At 44.7% G+C, this 24,828-nt stretch overlaps 2 protein-coding genes across 4 annotated transcripts in view; both read left to right on the top strand.

Moving 5' to 3' along the window:
* The window catches only part of LOC144888467 (uncharacterized), a 790,732-nt gene that overhangs the window by 14,060 nt on the left and 751,844 nt on the right, over positions 1–24,828 (top strand). The window lies entirely within an intron of this gene.
* Positions 1–24,828, top strand: part of SHROOM2 (shroom family member 2) — a 208,088-nt gene that overhangs the window by 61,031 nt on the left and 122,229 nt on the right. The window contains exon 1 of one of the 3 annotated variants that reach the window (XM_068131951.2): positions 1,199–1,297. The exons of 1 other annotated variant lie outside the window; for it this stretch is intronic. The gene's annotated coding sequence lies outside the window, so the exon portion shown is untranslated. Of the gene's footprint in view, positions 1–1,198; positions 1,298–17,558; positions 17,624–24,828 lie in introns of those variants that run through there. One more of the 3 variants, XM_068131950.2, reaches the window with a different exon arrangement.

Genomic DNA, 24,828 nt, shown 5'->3' with positions numbered 1-24,828 from the left:
GCTCTGACAGGTACTGTCAACTGTGGGACCTTGTATGGAAAGGTGTTTCTTTCTAAATCATGTCCAATCAATTGAATTGGCCACAGGTGGACTCTATTCAGATTGCAGAGACATGTCAAGGATGATCAAAGGAAATTGGATGCACCTGAGGTCAATTTGTAGTGTCATAGCAAAGGGGTTGAATACCTATTAACTCGAGACATTTCAGCTTTTCATTTTTATTTGCTTTATAAAACTTTATTTAAAAAAAAAAAATTTACACTTTGACATAATGGGGTATTATGTGTTGATCAGTGACAAAATAATCTCTATTTAGTCCATTTCAAATTCAGGCTGTAACACCATAAAATGTGAAAAAGTCAAGGGGTGTGAATACTTTCTGAAGGCACTGTACATGTATTTTTTTATTTTTGTAAATACACCTCATTGTATTTTATTTGCATGTGTTGGACTATCGTAACTCCATAATGGTGATGTGATAACGGGATGCACCAGTGCAATCATGTTTTAACAGTTAACTGGCATATCATTATTGCTATAGTCCACGCAAAAAGCTCCGATGCAATTCCTTATTTTCCATTCATTTCCATACCTATCCCCACCCCATCCTCAACCACAAAATTATTTTGTTCCTGAAACAGCAGCATTGTGGAAATGCACAGTTGTTAAATTAACCAGAACTTTGTCGGAATATACACCTGTGAATGTAGTATAGTATACAGTACCAACAATGAAAAGTCTTCTGTTTGTATACAATATTTCCCATATCTAAGTAGCACCAAAGGAAACATTTGTTCAGCAAACTGTGATCATTTTTCAAGCTCAGTAAATTTGGATGTTTACGTAGTTTATATTTGATGATTGTGCGTGTTTCTCAAAAGTGTGTTGTTGAAGTACAATGTACTCTTATAAAGACTGCAATACACATTTGCCATTTCAATTTCTGGGCACTGCATTCCAGTTGGTCCTTGGACCTTACACACAGAAAGTGCTAATACCTGACAGAGATCGTTGTGGTGAGGTATTCTTACACGCCCAAAAGTGAATCTCTTCTCTAGCTTGTCCCATTGGACATTGTTTGCCTCTTTGTGAGGCTGACACGAGTGGGTGGTGATAATGGTGCAAGGGGGTGGGCGCATGGTTGCCGTGTTCAATTGGCCGCTCCGCCCCATCGTCCCTTCCACCTTTCATACCGGCATCGGTTCTCTGTAAAAAATTAAAATAGGAAATGCGCAGGACATGTCGTGCCAGAGTAGTGTGATCCACTGGACCGCTGAATGCTGAATTGGTTGTGATCGTGAGTTACTGTATTTTCATATGTTCTTTTCATTAAGCAATTATATGGACTATCTGCTTACCTGAAGTTGCTTAGCAACATAGCTTCAACTCTTGCTTTTGTTTTATATAATAATGATCGATGTTTGGCCTTTCCTGTATGGGTGCTGCTTATTTCGTTGCAGTTTTGTTGTGCAGTCGGAATTTGACTACAGTTCGATCTTTCTTTATTTTTAAATCAGGAAATGTGGTTGTATTTTGATCACATACTTGAGGTGTTTTGAGGCTTTATTATTTTGCTTGAGCATAAGCCCATGTGATTTGTAAATCTGACCATGCATGCGCAATAACACTGATGTGGCTCAAATGATGATGCAAGGTAACCGTGAGTGCTCAGCAAAATAAGCTGTGCGTCAATCGTAGCTGTATTCCACATTGTGCAGTCAGAGATGACCCCTACAATGCATTTGTTTTAGTTATACTAGTGTTTGTGCTTATTTTGCTGAGCACTTGGGTTTTCAGACCTAAATGTAAGATGCTTTATTACCCTGCGCTCGCGAAGCGAAAAGTAGGGTTAAGCATTCAGTTGCGTACGTGTGGCGTGCGTACGTGTGGTGTGCGTACATGTGGCATGTGTACGTACATGTCTGCATTAAAAAAAAAATCATTTTCTCAGCAACCGTTGGTCCAATTGACACCAAATTTTACCATAGGAGTGCCTCCACGTGTAAAAAGTTTTTATTCATAATTGTGACGTCATCGGCGGTCAGTGGTACGGACGCCATCTTGGAAAAACGTTTCACCTCTATATCTCCCAAACCGCTCAATGGAAAATGTTGAAACAAGGCTCATTTTCAAGTACTCACCATGGGGAATAAGATATGACGATGATTACTTCATCAGTGCCTTCATTATGACGTCATAATTCGACAAGTACAACGCTTGATCTGATCAGTATAAAGAAAAATCCTTCAATTTTCAAATTTTTTTTTCCAAAAATTAAAAAACAGAAGAGTTGGCTCACCAAGTTAACTGCGCAGGGTAAGTATTCTAAGAATACCATCCAGTTTATTAATTTCATGTTCAGCTGTTGACGTGGATATTACTATTTTTTTCATAATTATTTTGCTTCTCTCTGTATTCAATGGATCAGAGTGGGTGTACACATTTCGTTGCCAGGTTCAAAGTGACTCGATCCATGTTATTCACCTGTTTGACTGTGCGCTCTTCAATATTGGAGAATTTGGTTGACATATTGGAGGTCCCCACTCCTGGTGGCCTTTAAATCCTGATCTCACTTTGGCTGAGTATTGAATGTGGGATTATGTATTAATTTGTCTTTGACAGAGCTAGCCTACCAATGTTTTTTCTTCATTGTCTAAGGTTCATGGAGGGACTAGTAATAATATAACACATACATGTAGGGATAGGTCATTAGTAGTTATTCCTATACTTTTACAATAAGTAGCGAAGTGACGCTGTGAAATGGCAATTCGTAAATAATGAACGTGATAAATAGTGATGATACACACCAGGCTTTTGATGTTGATATATTACTGACTCTGTTGTTCCAAATATCCAGGGTGGAAGTTTGGGTTTATTCATGTTGTGATGAGATCGATGTGGATGTGGCCTTTCAAAGATGAAATTGTTGATGTCTGAATGGTGTATAGACTATGAATCAATTTTAGGATTGTTTGAATTGAATTGTTGGTGTGATACAGGAGTGCTACTTGGACATCAATATTTTTGCCAAATGTGCGATATTGTGGGCAGTCATCGTAACTGAGTCCGGAAAATCCTGTTGTGCGTGAAAAAGCAACATAGTTGTCCATGGGAAAACACGTTTTTCCAGGTGAAGGCAAACGCTTTGAGGTGTTTGTCCTTGGGCCTTGTTTATTGTCCATGGCAAATGCTGGTCGAATTGGGAACTGTCTTTTTTTTTTCCACACTTTTATTTAACTTCATCTGAACTTTGTTTTTTTTGTCCCGTTTCAAATCTTTGAGCCGTTCGTTTTCTAGGTTCCATACGTCCTAGAGACCTGAAATTTGGCCCAGTCCTATTTTCTGGTACATTTTCATGCATCAAAATTAAATTTTAGAAAGTAAAAAAAAAATGTAAATTTTTACTTTTTTAAAAATAAGTGTGTAGCCCTAAAAAAATTTATTTGTTTACTTGTTAAAGGATCGATACCATTTACTTGGTAGCTTTATTTATAAATTGTCCAACAATAAATATATTTAATGTATACATACATTATAAGAACTAGGGCATGCCCGTACTATATCTATATCTAAAATTATATCCCCCCCTCTATTTACATGAAATGGTTTGGTCCATGAAATGTTTTGGTCCATTCGCAACGCCAAAGCGAACGGCGAACGCTTTACATGAAATGGTTTGGTGCATGAAATGTTTTGGTCCATTCGCAACGCCAAAGCGAACGGCGAACGGCTTGCGAGTACAGTGACAATCCCCCCGGGGTTTTTATTAGTTTTAAAACATAGTTTAACGCCAACATAGCGCCAACATAGTTTGCAAACGTGAAATAAATGAATACGCTCTCAAATGTGCCATCCGAGGCAGAGTGTGTCCGCCACGTTCGGCACACGCGATAGCTCGCTGCTCTCTGATTGGTTGAATCGTTTTTTGGACATAGCTCGGTAAGTAATTGTCCGATTAATATGAAACCTTGAAAAGGCACATCCTCGGGTCCCCAGCAATATACCTGGCAAGTTTAAAGTATATCGGACCCGTGGTTGTCGAGAAACAGCGGTCACAGACAAACGTACAAACGTACAAACAAACAAACACACAGAGATTACTGGAATTATAGATAGATGTCATCATAATACACACTTTCAAAGTGACAATTTTGAACATACAGTACACAGAAAATGTGATCTTGTTAAGTGTAAAGTCTGACCGTGCAAATACCGTTCATTGTCACTTGAATTGTCACACACTTTTTTTGTACACATAGTTGAGGATTTTTTTTCGTGGAAGAGCTTGTACGAATACACCAAATGGATCATGTCACAACGGGACGAAAAGAAGAGCACAGAGAGAGGGGTGAAACGTCAACGGCAGAGCCGAAAGCCAAGACGGGGGAAGTTAGACAAACCATAGGTGTAGGGAGGAATTTGGAGAGGGGGGGGGGGGCAGGAGAAGATGCATGGGGTGGACAAGATGGATACAGGAGGGAAAACTGGAAATGTGCAAAGAGGAGGGATTGGGGTGGGGTGGAAGAGTTAACACGGGTAGAAAATATCATGGTTTTGGATTCAGGATTATCTTAGATGGTGGTGAACAGCTGTCTTGAAGACCTGGAGGGAAGAATGTGATTGAAGCAGATGTGGAAGTTGTTTCCAGTCAGGACAAAAGAGGAACAAATGAGTGGAGGTGAGCAGTGATCTGGGATTTGGGAAGTTTTTCCAGAAGAGGGATGTGGACCGCAAGAGCCCTGGAGGAACCTGTGTGGTGGGTGGAAGGTGGTGGAAGACAGAGAGACCACCGCCCTGTCTGCGAGGGTGACGTGATAGGCCCATAGCCTCAGCTTTATCGTGGGACATGCCACTTGATTTCCATGGTGAAAAGCTGAGCAAGATGTGAGGCAGGGGAGCCAGCCCAGAGGGGTGGGCATATAGGTGGTGGGGTGAGGCGGAAGCTTTGAGAGGGTGTGGTGAGGAGGGATGCAGGAGGGGGGGGGGGGGGGAAGGGAAATAACCATTTTGAGGAGGAAGAAGAGATGTACCATGGTGGGGGAAGAAGAACAGGTGTAGCATTTATGAATGTGATACAAGGGTTGAAATGCATTCTTAAAACATATATTTAAAGAGGCATTTATATTTAATGCAGATTCAGTTTGGAGAAAAGAGCGGTGGGGGGGGGGGGAGGGGGGGAGGTTGGAGTGCAGAATCCAGAGCCCTAGAAAACCAGAGTTTGGGGAATTAACAATAGACGCCATGTTGTTACTCAACTGTTCACATCCGTGTAACGTTAATTACGTGCTTTTGGAATATAACTTTGAGACCTCTAAGATCCCTTCGACATTTTTCCAGACCTATGACTTTCGACCCTCAAATCCTAAACATTTTAGACCCTTAGATCCTCAGAGCTTTAACTTTACACCCTTACACGTTCGTAGCATAAGTTTCCTACTGGCCACTAACCGAAAGGCTTTGCCAGGCGTTCAGAAGGCTTTGATAGAATGATGGTAGACAAGATGTCAACATGTTGGAGTTTGATTTTAAAAAGTTCAAGGTCGTATCCGAGCCCACTTGCTTTTCGCAACATGTGATAGGCCAGAAGTCAGCTTGGCAGTCGTTCTTTGTACATCAACTGCTGTATGGTGCACAACCGAAAAGCCATTGTATGACTTTTGATGTCAATAAGTCCTTGGCCACCTTCAGACAAAGGGTGACATATAACATTTGGCAGTAACCAATGGTGACCACTGCAAAAAACAAATCCACCAATAGCCTCTGCACTGCCTTTAGTAGTACGTCTGGTGGCTGAAGGCAGATAAACCTATGCTACAAAGAAGAAGCCACCAAATTATTAACAACTAGAACCCTGCCTTTGTAGGAAAGGTGGGGCAGAGCTCGATTCCACAGTCCCAATCTTTTTTTAAAACATATTCAACCATCAATTTTTGAGGACGTAATCTGGAGATCCCAGGAAAACTCCTCGGTATTTGACTCTATCTTCCACCCATTTTAACTTTGCTGACAAATGCACAGGTGGTACTCACACTTTTCCAGGTTGTTCTTGAGACAGGGAATCTATAAGGCTTTACTTTTGTCCCAGTTACACTTCAAAGAAGAAGCGAGGCAAAAAAGATTTAAACATTCAACAAGTGCACGGATATCATTCTTTCTTAACAACCACACAGACAGCATCTGCATAAGCTGATACAACTACTGAAGGACTCCCAGGGGATACAGTCACTCCTTTTTTTTTTTTTTTTTTTTTTTTTGTATACAAGATCGAGGCTCGTGAAAGAGCGAACATTAATCACACAGAAAGACAAACAGACACACAAAACAAATAACATCGGGAGCGGTAGACAAGATGGGGAGAGAGGGGGAAGGACACAAACACAACATTTGAGAGCAGGGACCGAGAGACATGGAGACATCGAGAGAACTGTGGGAGGGAGAGGTCTTTGGGGGGGAGGCATGGGAAGGGGGGGGGGGGGTGGGAGAGGTATAAAACATATGGACACTGCCAGGAAAGAAGTTGGAATTTCAAACAAGGTGGATCTGGGGTGAATTAGTGGGGGTAGAAAAGATCAAGGTTTTGGATGGGGGAAGATAAGAGATGGTGGTGAACAGCTGTTTTGAAGACCTGGAGGGAGGAGTGTGATTGAAGTGAGTGTGGGAGTTTGTTCCAGAGGTGGGAGAAAAGAGGAATGAAAGAGTGAAGGTGAGCAGAGAGCCGAGATTTCGGCAGTTTAACCATCAGAGGGTGGCTGGCAGATCTTGTGCGACCTGTAGGAATATTTGGGGGACAGAGCACAGAGAGAGCTGGGGGAGCAAGGCCGGAGAGGAGTCGGTAGAAGACAGAAAGACCACCTACCTGCCTGCGGTGAGTGAGTGAAAGGCCCTCAGAGATTGCTTCATCGCGGGAGATTCCAATGATTCTGAAAGCTTTGGATTCAACAGCGTGAAGCCGAGCCAGGTGTGAGGCAGGAGCACCAGCCCATAGGGGAGAACAGTATTCCATTGAGCTGCGGATGAAAGCCTTGTATGTGGTGAGGAGCTCAGGTGTGCCTAGGAAGGACCTCGCACGACGGAGGATGCCCAGTCGGCGACTGGCTTTGGAGGCCAGCTTGGAAATGTGGTTTTCCCAAGAAAGATCATGGCAGATGGTGAGACCCAAAAGCTTGAGCGACAAAACTTCTTGGAGAGGATTGTTGAGAAAGTAGATGGGAGGGTTGTCCAGTCGATCTTTTCGGAGAGACATTGTAAGAGTGTGAGATTTGTCAGGATTGAAAGACATGTTCCACATGTTTGACCAGTCTGTGATTTTGTCCAGGTCTTCAGAGAGTGAGGAGGCTGCAGACTGCCGATCTGAGGGAAGAGGAATGGAGCAGCAGAGAGTGGAGTCATCAGCAAAGAGATACAGAGGATTTTCCAGAGAGTCGGAGAGATCATTGATAAAGACCAGAAAAAGCACAGGGCCCAGCACACTGCCTTGGGGAACTCCAGCCTGAACGGGAAGGGGAGATGAGAGAAATCCATTCAGGGCCACACGTTGACTACGACCAGAGAGGAAGTCCGCAAGCCATGCATGGAGATTTCCATGGATACCAGAGGAGGAGAGTTTGGTGAGCAGAGCTGGGTGCCAGACCGTATCGAAGGCACGTGATATGTCAAGGGAGACAGCTCTGATTTCCTGTTTGGCATTGAGGACCTCCATCCATTGTTGAGACAGCAGAAGCAGCATGTCCAGAGTAGAGTGACCTGGTCTGAAACCAAATTGATGATCAGAGATCAAGCCATTGGAGAAGAGGAAAGATTTCATATCCGAAGCAATGATGGATTCCATGACTTTGCTGATAATTGGGAGCAGGCGGCTGATTGGTCTGTAGTTGCAAGGATCTGTTTTTGCACCTTTTTTGTGTAAAGCGGTAATGTTTGCTGACTTCCAGGATGCTGGCAGATGACCTTGAGCAAAAGATAGGGTGAAAAGAACAGAGAGAGGGTGAGATAGAGCGGCAGAGCAGGATTTTAGGACCCGTGGGCTGATGCCATCTGGTCCAGTTGCAGAATCAGAGTTGAGGTTTGACAAAAACTCCTCCACCTTGTCAGGAGAGAAGGTCACAGAGTCCAGGAGCAGTTTGGTTCGACTGGGAAAGGTGGGAACAGAGAGAGATGGGTTTGGGACTAAGGATTTTGAGGCAAACACAGAGTTGAGGCATTCGGCTTTGTCACGTGCGATGTCAACTGTGTGGCCATTTGAGGTAAGGGAGGGGATGGAGGGGGAACAAACACCAGAAACGGATTTGACCAGACGCCACCAGGATTTGGAGGAAGGAGACAGGTTTGAGAGTTCATTCTTGAGTGAGGAGAGATAGTGCTTCCTGGCACTCCTGAGGGTAGACACACACTTGTTCCGAGCTTGGTGGAAGGAACTGAGATTTCCTTCAGTTGGATTAGCCTTCCAAGAGGCAAAGGCAAGTTGTTTCAGGGCAACTGCCTCACCACAAGATTCAGTGTACCATGGACGGGAGGAAGGGTAAGACAACTGAAGGCAAGATGGGATAAATCTGTGCATGAGAGAGATCAGTTTGCTTTGGAAGAATTCCCAGGAAGAATTGATGTCAGAGGCAGTGGAGATGGGAGACCAATCCAGACGATTGATGGCTGCTTGAAGACCGTCCCAGTCGGCCTGAGTGAAATGCCAGACTCGTCGACGCTGAGGAGGCTCTCTGAGAATGGCCAGAGAGATGTCCACTTTGACAAGTACATGATCAGAAGAACCGATTGGAGCAGAAGAAGAGCAGCAGACATTAGCAGGGAAGTTAGTCATAACCAAGTCTAGAAGAGAAGATACTCCATTGGCTGAGATCCGGGTCGGGAAATTGACAGATTGTGTCAATCCCAGTGAGTCACAGAAGTCCTTTGCTGAGGTGCCATGACTGGTGAGAGAGGAACCCACACCCAACCAGGTGGCATGATGACAATTGAAGTCACCACATATGAGGAAGAGAGAGTTGGGATGAGTGGATAGAAGTTGGTCCATGTTGTCAGACAGTGAAATGTAGATGGAGTCATCACTGTTTGGGGGACAGTACAGAACACATATGAACAAAAGGTGGGAGCGGAGAGGAAGCCGTAGCCAGAGGTACTCCTGGGGGTGAGGAGGAGAGAGGGCAGTGCAAGGAGAGTGAGGAAGAGTTTTTGATAAAGATAGCCACCCCACCACCAGGCCGAGGCTCAGGTCTATCATACCGGAGGAGGGAGTAACCAGGAAGAGATATTAAGGAATCAGAGACATCTTGAAGGAGGAAAGTCTCTGTTAAGCAGATCGAGTCTGGATTGTCAGAAGCAACCTGTATGGAGAGATCAGTCAGGTTTGAGCGAAGGCCCCGGATGTTTGAGGTCCATACCGTTAATGAAGAGAGAGGGGGAGCATCAGGTACAGGACAGGGGAGGGGAGGAGTAGGGTAAGATGAAGGATGAGAGGGGAGGTAGGGAGAGCAGTTGTTAGTGTGTCAGCGATTGCAGAAGAGTTCCAAGAAAGGGAAGGATGAGGAGGATGAAAGGTTTGAAGGTGAAGGGATGAGGCACAGAGAGGGGTTGTTTGAGGGGGGGCAGAGGAAAGAAGAAGGTTGGGGGGGGTGGAGGTATGAGATAGAAGGGAGACGAAGTGGGGAGGAGGCAGCTTTGAGGAGGAGGGGGGAGGAGGGAGAATTGGAGAGGAATGGTATGGGGGGAGATTTGAATGGGAGGGGTTGGGGGGGAGTTTTGAAGGGGAGGAGTGAGGGGGGAGTTTAGGAGGGGAAGGGCAAGGGGGGAGTTCAGGAGTGGAAGGGCAAGGGGGGAGTTCAGGAGTGGAGGGGTAGGGGGGGAGTTTAGGAGTGTAGGTGCAAGGGGAGGGATTTGGATGGGAGGGGCAAGAGGGGAGTTTAGAAAGTGGATGATTAATGAAAGACGAACATTGAAAACAAATTGGGTTTGTTGTGATTTTCAAGTTAGCAATCCGGTTCAGAATGATGGAGGAGGGATGGAATGAATGTGAATTTAGACCATGTAGTGAGGGAGACGTATAAGATATTGAATTTCTTTTTTTTGAGGTGGAATGAGTTGGAGAGGAAATTGAGAAAAGCCTTTTAAATAGGAAGAAAAACAGCGTGTTGTAAAATACCACTGAGTAAAACACTGAAGGGGAAAGGTTATACATATTTAAATAATATTTAAACAGAACCGTGAACAATCTTATGTGCACAAAAATACCAACGGGGGGAGAGCCGAGAGGGACCACCACGAGTCGCGTGAAGGGCAAACGGTGGATGGCAAGGAGTTAATGGGGGCGGGGCGAACAGCACACCTGGACAGAAAATACAGGATGAGTCAACAGTACACGTGGAGAAAGGAAAATAAATGTTTTTGGTTTTTTTGTTTGTTTGTTTGGTTTTTGGGGGTGGGGGGGGGGGGGGAGGTGGGGATTTAGAACGTTAGACAGAGTATTATGTTCGGGGTAGAAGGGAAAAAAACTAAGAGCCAAGCAAAACACGATTAAGATAACAAACACCGACGGGGGTACAACTACAAGGCCGCACACGAGGAGCAGAACACGATTAAATAATTACAAGTTACAGGAAATTCAAACCAAAAGTAACTATAATCAAAACAATAACGCATGGACGATAAAATAACGAGTTGAAATTTGACAATCTATCTGGGGAAATGGGGGAGAAACACGTGGTCGAAGAACGAACGACCGAACGAATAAGAATGAATAAACGAATGAGAACAGAGAAGGAAATGTTTTTTTTTTGGATTTTTTTGAGTTGTGATTTACACAAGGAAGAGGGCTATGGGGTGAAAAGATTGGGAAAACAGAGAACGAAAGTTATTGGATCACAAAAACACGGACCGCTGAGAGAAAAACAAAGCCTCAAGGTTGTACAGTGTTCACTGTACAACTACAAGGCCTCAAAACACGACCCGAATTAACACGATTTTCAATACAGGTATGAAAGATTTGCACCGAAAATCGGTATGGACCGATATAACGATATAACGGTATGGACCGAAAACCAAAAATCAGCCTTCAATCCTGGGGAAATTAACTCAAGCGGGAACGGGTTTATAATATACAGGGGGAAATAATATAAGGGTTTATTTTACAGAATGCCGGGACAAGAAAACGCGCCGGTTACTAAAACCCCCTAATGAGCGCTCCTACACAGATGTATCAAACAGACAAGGGAATATATAATAAAATAAAGGGGTCGTACGTGTGTGGTGCGGGCTTATCTCCACTCGGCTGAGGTGTGTCAGGGATCGTCAGGCCCCGAGCGCAGTCCGGACGCGGCTCCGGTGTTAGCGGGAGGAAGGCCGACCGGTCGTTGGCGCGAACCAGGCCTCGACGCGCCCTTGCTCGCGCGCTGCTAGGCCAGCATACGCTGCAGAGCGGCAAGCCTCGCCCGTCACTCGCACGTGAACACCGGGGAGGAGAATCATCAGTGCTCCACCATCTCTCCAGGGTCAAGAACGCAAGGGAGGGCAGTCCAACCGAAAGACGATCCAACGCAAGAAGGGATCCAACGCAAGAAGGCCAAGAGAGAGAAAAATGTCGGTCTCCTTGAACCTTTAACGTCAGCTCGTGATGTCACCGGCGCTTCTCCAATCAGTGCGCCGCTTCTTGCTCGCCTCAGGTCCTCCAATCCGAGGGAAGCTTCTTGCCCCTCCCTTGGCCAATCACCAGTCCTTCCTTATTCCACCAATCAGCGGCCAGCTTCTTGCCCCTGCCTTGACCAATCATGAGCTTCATCCTGCCTCATCTCCCGATTGGTGGTGTTTTGTCCAATGGTGTGATCTCCCCATCAAACCCTTCGACCAATCCTTTGTGAGGTTGGTGTGGCCTCAGCCTGCCTGAGCAATGTGTGTCTGCCAAGTCGGGGTTGTCAGCCCAAGTGCGTCATTTGGGTTCCGGTTAATTTTATTGTTTGGGGGTGGGGGGGATAGGGGATTTAATTAGTGTGTGCGCTCATGGGCCTAACTATTATACGTGTCTGTGTGCGTTGCCATACGGGACAATGGATACATCACAGGCTTCACACAAACGGGAATTAGCATAATCCCTACTCTATTTAAACACAAGGATCATCCTTGTATGATCAGAAATATACACTTACGCGATCAAACCGCCTAAACAAACTTATTACATGTGGGGTTCCCTATCACGACAACCGGAGCATGATACCTACACAGATCTACCTGATCTATATATCACTACCCCAAAATTCCTAACAATAAAATTACAAGTGATTCCATAACCAAGGAGAATAATAACCCAGAAACGGGGCTTCCTTGTCTCACCCCTCTTTGAACCTGTACAGGACAACTGAGTTTGTTATTGATTTTAAATAAACTAAATATATTGTTGTACAACAAAATCACGTAAGCCCTAAAATTGGTACCAAAGCCACATGCTTCCAGCACATGATACAAAAATACATGATCAACACCATCAAAAGCCCTTTCCAAATCGAGGAATATTATCCCAAAATATTTTTCCAAGCAATCGCACTCCTTTAAATCCCTGATCAAAATTTTTTTTATTATCATAAATAGATCTGTTTGGGATGCAGTAATTCTGATCACGGTAGACTAGATCACGGATTACTGTCTTCAACCGACTGGCCAACACTTTTGACAATATTTTGTAGTCAGTACATAATAACGAGACCGGCCACCAATTTTTTAACTGTCGTCGATCCCCAGTCTTTGGAATCAGAGACACCACTGCTCTTTTAAAGCTTAGTGGTAGTTCTCCATACACCAGGGATATTCCATGATATTCAATAATTCAGGGCCCAAAAGGTCCCAAAAAGCCAAGACATATTCTGCTGGTCGGCCGTCAATCTCATGAGCTTTCCCCGAGTCCATTTCAGCTAGGGCCTGTGTTGGCTAAGGCAACGTAATTGGTGAATCCAGGTCCAGTCGCTGAGGCTCAGTTAGGCATGAAAGGTGAGAAATTCCATGGTTTGCTCACAAACATTTTGTTTTGCATAAACTTTTGAAAAAAAATTCTCGAATGCACAACCTTACATCTCTCGGGTTGGCGACCATGTTTCCCCTAAAGTCTAGGACAGAGAAAAGGTTTTTGGGTGACTTGTTTACAAAATCCATTTGAAAGAAGGATTTGCTCGGGGTATCTAATACCTTTATATTGTTTATCCTTAATCTGATTAACAACCCTGCTGGTTTCTCCTGAATCGGTTCTCTCAGTTGAGCCTTCTTTTCAACCAATAACCTGTGGTCTCTCCTATTACTATATTTAGCCAGTTTACTCTCTAACCATATAATATCAGCTTCTAAACAAGCCATTGTTATATTTTTAACATCAGTTGCATTGGAAACAAAATGCTGACAAAACACTCTAATCTGAGCTTTTGTGTTATCCCACCGTAACGCTAATGAAGAGAAAGAGGGCTTCTTTGAGAGTTTGACGGCCCAGAAAGCACAAAGGCTTCTTTGAACAAAACTTCTTCAAGAAGACTGGTGTTGAATTTCCAGTATTCACTTTTGCATATGGGTTGAGGGAAAAAGAGGCCCATGGTAACTCAATGATTATCAGAAAATAAAGATGGAAAATTACTTGGAGAGAAAACCGCATCTTACTATAATTCACCAAATGTCTGTCTGTCTGTCTGTCTGTCCATCCTTTCAAAGGTACCGCAAAAACCGCTGAACCGATCGCAACGATATTTTGGGTGGGTAATCCTGGGACCCCCTGGAGTAAAATAGTCTATATTGTTTTTCCAATTTCAGCTTTGGTCTCCAGCATTTTCAGGTTTGGACTCCCGCATAACGTTATTTTCCCGGGTACCGCACAAACGGTTGCACTGATCGCAACCTGACGAATGAAAACACACAGTTTTCCACATGACCTCGGACAAGACCTTTTATAAGGACATGGGTTGAATCCCTGCTTGAGAGAATGCCAACCCCCTCCCCACCATCACGGTCATCTCTCCAACTCACAATCCCACGAGATATGCGGAAAGGATGACCCAAAACCAATTATCGTCTTTTTGATTCGTATGTAAACATCATTAAAAGTAAATAATGACCTCGGCCAAAGTTCAAACGACGTGGGTTTAATCTCTACATGAGAGAATTCCACATAGCTATTTGGGCGGTGTATAAGCTAACAGATCGCTGTCCATCGATCTTGCTGAGGCCGTAACACCTATCGGCTCAAAATCCTTCTAACTGTTGACTTGGTAGTTTTTACAATGAAGGAAACATTAACAATGTTGTTAAAAGTTTATTTTCTATATGAATTTCCATTTAATTTGTGATTGGAGTTATACTGTTTGGAATGAAAAAAGAGATATCGAGTTCAAGTGAATGACGACATGCCGTGATGGCTTCTACTTTCTAAACGTGAAATTCGCGGATCGCCATATGCAGATTCGCCACGGACCCACGATCGATGTTTCTATACGTGAACGTACCCGTTTGTTTGCGAACGGGTACGTTTTTTATGGAAGTCCTTCACGAACTTGCTGTCCATGTCTGACGTGCGACTGAAGGTGCTACAGGAATGTGGAATTTATTAGTTTCATGCTTTAGCATTCGCCGTTTCTGCATTGTCTGTTTGCTTCCGGCCTCCCACCCGTGCGTAGCGTGGGTACTTCACTAGTTACAGAAATGTGAGTTTATGTACCAACGGTCAAGTCTTGTGAAGGACATTCTCCCATTGGCACATCTCCCCTATTTATACTGTGATTTGTTGGGGGGTAATGTAGCCTCCATGCATGTAGTACACCCACTGCCGAAAAATAATTAAACAAGTCAGTATTAGATTCGGGATGAGGTTCTGATGTATTTCAGTCTATACTGGGTTCAAAGGTACAATTAAAGTCACCGAGCCCACCCCCCCTCACCCCCCCTCCCCCCACCCATGCAAATCCAATTATTGAGATCAATCGAATGCATGTGTCGAATCAAAGATGAAAAGAAAGCTCTTCGTTCCACACTCTCTCTTGGTGCGTAAACATTGAATTTTTTTTTTTTTTTTTTTTTTTTGTATACAAGATCGAGGCTCGTGAAAGAGCGAACATTAATCACACAGAAAGACAAACCGACACATAAAACATATAACATCGGGAGCGGTAGACAAGATGGGGAGAGAGGGGGAAGGACACAAACACAACATTTGAGAGCAGGGACCGAGAGACATGGAGACATCGAGAGATCTGAGAGGGCGAGGGCTTTGGGGGGGGGGCATGGGAAGGGGGTGGTGGGAGAGGTATAAAACATATGGACACTGCCAGGACTTCCAGGAAAGAAGTTGGAATTTCAAACAAGGTGGATCTGGGGTGAATTAGCGGGGGTAGAAAAGATCAAGGTTTTGGATGGGGGAAGATAAGAGATGGTGGTGAACAGCTGTTTTAAAGACCTGGAGGGAGGAGTGGGATTGAAGGGAGTGAGGGAGTTTGTTCCAGAGACGGGAGAAAAGAGGAATGAAAGAGTGAAGGTGAGCAGAGAGCCGAGATTTCGGCAGTTTAACCATCAGAGGGTTGCTGGCAGATCTTGTGCGACCTGTAGGAATATTTGGGGGACAGAGCACAGAGAGAGCTGGGGGTGCAAGGCCGGAGAGGAGTCGGTAGAAGACAGAAAGACCACCTACCTGCCTGCGGTGAGTGAGTGAAAGGCCCTCAGAGATAGCTTCATCGCGGGAGATTCCAATAATTCTGAAAGCTTTGGTTTCAACAGCGTGAAGCGCTGTTGGTGTAAAATGGTGTAAAACGGAAATTATTAATGATCAGTTCCAGCGAAAGAAACCGGCCTTTAATCACCTCCTGGAAGAGGCATTACTCGGGTACTAGGCCTGGTCTGAGTAAAAAGGCCACACCATCAGAAGACAAGTTACTAAAAAAAACACTGCCCCTTAAACTTAAAGGGTATATACGTAACTGTATATACAGTCACTGTATATACGTAACTGTATATACAGTCACGTGAAAAAGTAAGTACACCCCATGTAAAGTTTTGACTTTTTCAACATATTTCAACATACAGCTATTTGATCTTCATTTCAACAATATTGATAGATAAAGGTGATATAATATAACAAATATCATGAAACATTTACATTTTGTAGTCCATTGTATAACTTAAATAAACATAAATGCAAATTTCGCATTGACGCATTTCTTATGACTGCCTCCAACCACCCTACAACTGGTGTTGGCTTAACAGTACAGTTATGGTGGAGGGCTTGGGATCCTAGGGTCCTGAGTTTGAATCCCGGTCAGCTGTTGAATTAACACAATGTGGGGTTGATTCAGCCTGTCATCCTTCCGAGGTCGGCAAACTGAGAACCAACTCACTGGGTCCTCTCTCAAGGAGGTTGGTGGCAGGATTTGCACTCCGGCTGCCGTAAAACACCTCATTGCGTAACACACACAGTGGTGTGTATCAGGATGGTACTGAGGTCACTGATAGTGTTGACTAACTGACCAACATATAGAATAAACAATATGGTGTCTCAATGCAATCTCTTCACTTCCATGGTGACAGACAGCTTAGAGACTTAGAGTACTTCAAAATAATTTAATACAGTACTTACATTATTTGCTAACTGGTATCCCCACCCAGGTCATACTATCCTCTTCAACTGAAGTATCAAACGAGCTGTTACACCGCTGTTAGACTTTTGGTCTTGTTTTTTTTCGGACCACCATATGACCTTGACATTCAGTATGTAGGAATCGATTGTAAATTAATAAAAGGTGTTCCCATCTACAATCTATCCATAAAACCCAACCTCATGAAAATCAGAGGAAAATTACTCAAGTTGTGATCAAAAAGGTGTTTTTTGTTAATTAGGTACAATCCAAAGTCGAGCACACAAATCAAATATCAGGTGCACAACTTCAGTGCAGGTACACTAGTGTAATGCAAGAACATCTTGAAAGGCCAAGCGGTCTTTGAGATTCCGCATTGGCCAAATTGAGCAATGACAAAAAATGCGTTATTTTTTTCTGACCATTAACCTGGAGGGGTATGATGGAAATGAAAGGTGAATGTACCTTACCTAGAAGCACTAGATGCACTCTCGAGAAGGCAATTTCCTTCTGGTCAGTTAAACCTCAGACGAGTTATGGTGAAAAATGTTTAAATGTCTATAATTTTGTCATGACCTTAAAAATTAGGTCAAAGCCAAAAAAGTCAACCCCTAATACTTTCTATTTGCATTATTGATGATAAATTTAATTTTGAAAGTCTGGCAAAGCTACTTTTTGAAAGGAGCACTCTGGCTTTGTACTCATGAGATACACCATCATTTATTGTTTATTTTTGATTGTAGACTGAACACTGGCAGGATGGCCTGGAAGTTCTCATGCTCACGCCGAAGCAGTCTATAAAGTGCCACCCCGGCAAAATGAGAACGAATGAGAACAAAACGATGAGAACCAACCCACAGGCAGGGTGATTCATCAATATCTGTGCCGTCCCTCAGATGGACTTTCAACTGGCTTCCCGTCTGCCAGCATTAGTTTGTGGCCGTTAAAGATCCCATCTTGGCCTTCCCAAGGTGTTGGTGAGCTATAGCCGGCACCATGGCCAAATGACTGGAGTAACTACTGCTAACAAGGTAATGGCAAACCACCCAGTGTAACGCTTGCTAAGAAACTGCCTTGGCAGCACTGACGCTACTTAACAGAGTATGGTACATCAGACTCGGAATTAGAATAATAGAACTAAAACTCTCTTTCAAGTTTTGAAGAAACGAGCTGCCGTTAAGTTTAGTGCCATGTTTCTTAACCCAGGTTGTTTGAGACTGAAAAGGCTTGAGCTGCCTGACAGTCCATTGCACAATGCCATGAGCAACACAGATTAACAGGGTAACGTGGAAAGGGGGTAAGAGGAGGGATTAGATTAACCAGTTCTTGAAGTTGGGCCAGTGAACTGATGTAGCAAGCGAATAGGAATGTTTGCAGGAAGCCTGGAATGTGACTTTTGGCTCTAAAAGTACCTTCCACTCCAAGGACTCCAGACTAATTCATCATACATGGGTGTGATTTGGCTGAAATGTATGACAGCTATCTCATTCTTCAATTATTATCAAATTGTGTGTGTACGTGTGTCTACTTTAACTATACTGGATTTATCCTTGCCTTTCATCACGAAGTACTGTATGTAACTTAATTTTTCTTTTTCTATGCCATACATTGTGAAGCATGGTTACCAATTGCACCAAATGGCTTGTGCAGTGTTGTTAGATATACGTTTGTAGTAGAGTCAGGAGGGGGTGTTTAGGAAGATCGTTTAGTGATGATCATAATGCCCTTTCCATTGCTTTGGATGTTGGATATTGAGGTCACATTCTCTGCTTGTGATTTTTTTTTTTTTGTCTGGCCTATCATCATCACTCCAACTAATGTGCTCCTGACAGATTTCTCTGTCATGATACAATTTTCCAAAGAGAAGTTTGTTGCAGGGATATAACTTTCTCAAAATAAAAAAAATTGAAAGGGAAAAAGTCCAATTGATTAGCTCACCTGGAACTAAGTTCTGGTTTGGTTATGCGATGGGGCGTCGTCCGTCCGTCAGTCCGTAAACACTTGCAACTTCTTCTCCGAAACCACCGATGGGATTGTGACCAAACTTGGCACAAATGATATTTGTTGTATTGTGACTAAAGTTTGTTCACGGCATTAAAATAGTGAGGTTCTAAGGAGGTCTACCGGGGGTCAAAGTGGATCCAGGTTTGACCCCTCCCCCTCCCCCCCCCCCCCCCCCCCCCCCCAAATACGAATTTGCTTTTTCATCTGAAACTACACACACCATATTGATGAAACTTGACCACAACCTTCATCACCCATGATGTACCAAAGTTTGTTCACGGCACTAAGAAAATCGAAGTCTAAGGGTGTGTGGGGGAGGAGGGGGGGGGGGGGGGGGGTCAAAGTGGGTCCAGGTTTGACTCCCCTCCCAAAATAGGTATTTGCTTTCTTCTCGGAAACTACACACACAATTTCAATGAAACTTAACCACAATCTTCATCGCCCATGATGTACCAATGTTTGTTCAAGGCATTAGAAAAATTGGGGTCTGAGGAGGTATATGGGATGAGGGGGTTGGGGAGGGGGGGAGGGGGTCTGAGGAGGTGGGGGTGTTGTCCCCCAAAATAGGTCTTTTTGTTTGTTTGTTTAAAGTCTTATGATTACGTTAGTATGATTGTACATGCTGCCCTGTCTTCTCGTAACCATTGAAATTGGTTTAAAATACCGTGATACTGTTTAAAATACCTTTAGTCAGTGTAGTATACTGCTTTATTATACCAGGTGAGCGCCGAGGGGTACTACCCCTATTTTTTTGTGTACATGCCTAGCCTAACAACAGTTTGGTGTCCTTAGCTGCCGAATGAACTGTCTGGTCAAGTAGTCCAGCTTAGTCAGCTCTGTGGGTATCGGAACGAGGTCCAAATCATTGAGCATACAGCGTGGTGGCATTTTGTTTATCTCTATGGCTGATTTGCAAAAGTTGCACAGAACGTTTTACCTTCAGTTTGTTTGTAATGTTTTGTAATATATTTCTTTCATTCTGGCCATACTTTAGTACCTTGCTTATCTGAAAGCTAGACCCGAGAAGCACTCTTTCACTGATGCAACCGCTGGCATGGATTCTGGGGAAAGTCTTGTATTGCCCTTTCATACTGTTATATTAGCTTAACATGAGTAAGTTGAAGGTGAAATTCTAAATGTGTCCTATTTACTTGGGTCCAGCTGCTTCGTGGTGTTTGCGTTTTATGAGAAAATTGTAAAAAAAAAAAAAAAAAATCCACTGACATTATGGTGCATTATGTGTAGCGTAGATCATTGCCAAAATTTTTAAATTTACTCCATTTTAAATTCATGCTGTAACATAACAAAATGTGAGGAAGTCATGGGGTGTAAATACTTTCTGAAACCATAATATATAATCCAACATTACAGTTGATTCTCTCTCTGGGCTCGATTCTCTAACGTTCAATTATTTAAGAAGCTTTGAAAATTAATATTTTTGTGTACTTACATGAAGTGTACGTCAATTTTGTATTTTTGCCTTTAATCCAGACTTCAGTGAGACTTTTTGATGGATTTACATGTCACACCATCTCATGAACTCCATTCCTTGCAAAAACAAAAAAACCTGTAAGCTCATTGACCAAGCTATATTTAGATGCAACTAACCTGCTGATGAATCATGAAGTTAGCATCCAGAAAATGTCCTTTTCATTGCATCATCATGGCAGCTTCCATTTGTTTTGCTGATAATAGCATCTGCTCCTCTTTGATGGCAGAGATTGCACATTCTTGGTAAAGTAGCTAAGGGTTCTCCTGGGTATGCCAGATATTTCAGGAATCTTGCCCCTTAACCCAGCACGGCCTTTCAATCCAAAGTACACATGAGGATCCCTGATTATTCCCACATTAAGATCAGGATATAGACATCACTTAAAAACCCTTCAATAGGCCATTCAAATACATAGTCGACTATGAACCCTAGTCTCACCTCTGTATATTTTCAATGCTATTGCTGTTTGTTTGTTTTTAAGAAGGTTTACTTCACATTGGGCAGTGGTTTGGTGCATGGTGGATTTGTTTCCCAGTTGTGTATAGCAGACACAACTCTCATTAATTAATGATCAACAATAATTGCTTTAAGTAACGATTTTAATGGAGAGTTAGCCAGTGAGGTGCAAATGGTAGCCATGTGGTTGCTGCCATGACACTTGTCCAAGTGTACTGATGTCAAAATAAGTTTGCTTTAACAATCTATTCTGCTAATCTGCCTTTCAACTCACAGGAACAAAAATATGCCGAGTTTGTCTTTCCCCTTTTAATGCCTGTTTAGGGGCTGCACTTTTTTAGTGTTTTGGTGTTTTAGCACTTTTTATTTTTGCACGATTTCAGGCCACATGTATTCCATGAACACGCAGCACAATGGTGTTTTTATCCAATCGGCGTTGAATATTTTCTGTTTAAGTTAATCGGGTTACTCTTTTAGTTAATTTGGAGCCATTTTGTTGCATTAAAAAAAATACAAAGCCAAGGCTCGTGGAAGAGTGAGAACAAAGTTCTACCAGGACATTGACAGGATGGATTCGGGCAGGCCTTATTTGGGGGTAAAAAAAATTTCCCCAAAAGTTTAAGGTCTGACCCTGCCAAAAGGCTCGATTTGCCACAAAGCAGTCTCCCGCGATCCGACAACGTCTTCTCGAGAGCGAAACACTAGACTTCAAAACAGCTTTCGACCAAGCCCGAGTCCTCCAGTCGGCTTGAGTCAGATCTGAAACTTACAGCCGGCCATTCGTACCTGCGGGTACTACGGCCTACGCCGATGATCGCAGGGAGTCAGAATCTGCTGGCGAGCGAGCGCCCGCGTGGGGTATCGCGAGCTGGGGTTCCCATGGAGATGGCTCGGACGATGAGGAGAGCGAGCCAAGCACCGCGGCCGCGGCGACCCCTGTTGGGGAAACTGCCAAATGCTACTTCTGCGGAAATCGCCGCCACCCCCGCTCGTTATGCCCTGCTTGGGAGACGACGTACCACAATTGCGGAAAAAGGTCACTTCGCCAAGGTCTGTCATTCCACCAAAGCTCGACGGACGACGTTCCCTGGAGCACGCATATCTTCGGGGTCGCGGAGAGCTCCGCGCGGCCTTGCAAGTGCTGTGGTTCCGGTGGAAATCAACGGCGAGGCGGTGGAAGCGCTGGTCGATACTGGAAGCAACCAAAGCTACATCAGCCAGCGCCTTGTCGTGCGCCGTGGGTGGCCCACCATTGGTGCAACGCAGCGTGTATACATGGCCTCAGGGGCCTTGTGGCAGCGATCGTGCGGTTTCTGTGTGATTAAGCTGATTGCCAATGATGTTACGTACTCGGATGTGAAGTTAATGGTGTTTCAGAACTTTTGCTCGGACATGCTTCTCGGACATGAGTTCTTGAACCGGCATAAACGCCTAGAGATGCAGTTCGGCGGTGTGCATACACTCTCTATACGTTCCGTGCCAGGCTCGGTATGCGGCTTAGCGGAGATTGCTATCGAACCTCCCCCACTGTTCCCGAGTTTAACATCTAATTGCCACCCTGTCACCGTGAAATCTAGGCGGTATTCTCAGCCCGATGTCCAGTTTATAGCCGACGAGACTAAACGGATTTTGCTTGAGGGAATCATCTAACCCAGTTGCTCACCTTGGCGAGCTCAAGTGCTTGTCGTGAATAGCGCTAATCGTCGCAAACACATGGTCGTTGACTACTCGCAAACGATTAACCGTTTCACGCAACTCGAGGCCTACCCGCTCCCTAGAATGGATGATATGGTCCGGGCATTATCTAAATACTGAGTTTTCAGTATGCTGGACCTTCGTAGCGCCTATCATCAGAATCTGATACGGGAAGCCTACCGGCCCTACATGGCCTTCGTCTGGCCAGCGGTTGTACCAATTTCATAGAATCCCCTTCGCCGTTACGAACTGAGTTCATGCTTTCAACGGGCAATAGACGATATCCTTTCAAAGAAGCAATTGAAAGATGTATTCGTGTACATTGTTAATGTGACTGTGTGTGGATGGGACCAGAAGGACCATGGTGCTAATCTGCGGCGCTTCTTGGAAGTGGCTCGTAAATACCGGTTGATCTTCAACGAAGCCAAGTGTAGCTATTCTGTGAGAACTATAGATCTTTTGGGCAATACAGTGTCCGGTGGGGAGATACGGCCTGATTCGGCGTCCTTCAACCCCTACTCGACCTAGCCCCTCCCGTCGATCGGGCGACTTTAAAGTGAGCAATGGGACTGTTTGCACATAACTGGCCGTGGGTCCCAAGGTTCTCAGAGAAGATATGGCCTCTCGTCACGTGCAAAAAAATTCCATTGACCTTGGCGACTCAAACGTTCTTTCAACAACTGAAGGATGACATAGCTGGTTCTGTTGTGACCTCCATCAGTGAGACGGTCCCTTTTGTGGTGCAGACTGATGCGTCAGATTGCGCAATCGCGGCCACACCGAATCAGTGGGGGGGGGGGGGGGGGGGGGCGACCGGTGGCTTTCTTCTCACGAACCTTATCTGATAGTGAGAGGCACCATTCCTCGATTGAAAAGGAGGCGTACGCTATAGTGGAGTCGGTCTGTAGATGGCAACACTTCCTCTTAGGGAAGCATTTTCAACTAATCACAGATCAGCAATCAGTCGCTTTCATGTACGACAGGAAACATTCTCAAAAGATTAAGAACGGGAAGATTGCACGCTGGCGCATATAATTGGCCGACTATAGCTTTGACAGGCCGGCTTTGTTTTGAATTTGTGTACAGGCCGGGAAAGGATAACCTTGCGGCCGACGCCTTGTCTCGCCCCATCTGCTCCGGAATGTCGGTTGATGAGCTATGTACGATGCACAATGCCCTTTGTCACCTGGGCATCGCCCGTATGGCCCACTTCGTTCGGAGTAGAAACTTGCCTTTCTCCGTTGACATATTCGTCATTTATGCAAGATGTGTCTGGTATGCGCAGAACTCAAGCCGAGTTTTTACAAGCCTCCTATGGGTACGTTGATCCATGCTGGACGGCCGTGGGAGCGACTGAATATCGACTTCAAAGGGCCCCTGCCCAGCGGCGGCGTGTATCGCTACCTTTTAACGGTAGTTGATGAGTATTCACGATTCCCGTTTGCATTTCCGTGCTCAGACATGTCGTCTCTTACGGTAATCCGATGCCTTCGGCAGTTGTTGCTCATGTTCGGCTATCCAGCCTTCATACATAGCGACCGAGGAACGGCATTCCTATCCCGGGAGATCAAGCAATTTCTCCTCGAGCGGGGAATTTCTTCTAGCCGCACCACGGCGTACAATCCCCAGGGGAATGGTTTAATTGAACATTACAATGGGATTATTTTGAGGGCGGTTACTGTGGCTCTGCGAACCCGCGGGATGACTTCGAACATGTGGGAGCGTGTGTTGCCGGAAGCATTACACGCCATCAGGTCTCTCCTAAGAACTGCGACTAATGCCACTCCTCACGAGTGACTGTTCAGGTTGTTCAAGTACCAACGTCACAGCTCCAGCGGGCAGCCTCTACCCTCGTGGCTAGCTGAGCCGGGTCCGGCTTTCCTGAAGTGAGCGGTCCGTCAGAGCAAATACGAACCACTCATGGACCGGGTGGAAATATTGGAAGCAAATCTGGAATACGCGCATGTCCGTTTGGCCGACGGTAGAGAGACAACAGTGTCGGTCTGGCATCTCTTGCCTTGTGGAGAGGTTAACGGGCAGCCTGTCGTAAGTGTACTGGCCAAGGCCAAAGCGACTACCCCCCGCCCTGTTGGATTCATTCCCGGACGATGCTGAGACCGGTGCCGCCACTTCGGACCCCGGGAGCTTGTCACCTGTTGTCTGCACCAGGAAGCAATCCGAGTCCTTTGAGTAAATCGCCGATACATAGCGTTGGGGGCCCGGGCGTTGACAGAGTTTATCGCTCTCGAATTGGTTGACTGTCAGCCACCGACTCCTTTTGGCTGGTAGATTATTCGTTCTGATGTATTCCTTTACACATGCTGCTTTTCACCTGTCGCACTTGCTTACACCTGTTAGTCGTATTCTTAAGGGAGGGTGATTGTGGTGAAAATGAAGAAGAAGAAGAGCCTTCATAGGCGTGGGGCATATTGGATGCCTATTTATGGGCGAGCGCTCGGTGAGCGAGGGTGTCAGTATCTTGTCTGCTGAATGAGTTATGCAGAGATGAGCGCTGGATCTTCTTGGTAAGAAGTGACTGGGATTGATGACTAATGTTTAGTATACTTGACTTAGCTTTGTAATGCTTTA

Source organism: Myxine glutinosa, chromosome 12 (genome assembly GCF_964187855.1).
Source record: "Myxine glutinosa chromosome 12, kmMyxGlut1.1, whole genome shotgun sequence".
Taxonomy (NCBI): domain Eukaryota; kingdom Metazoa; phylum Chordata; class Myxini; order Myxiniformes; family Myxinidae; genus Myxine; species Myxine glutinosa.
Note: the sequence above shows the minus strand (reverse complement) of the source record. Positions and strands in the feature narration are given on the sequence as shown.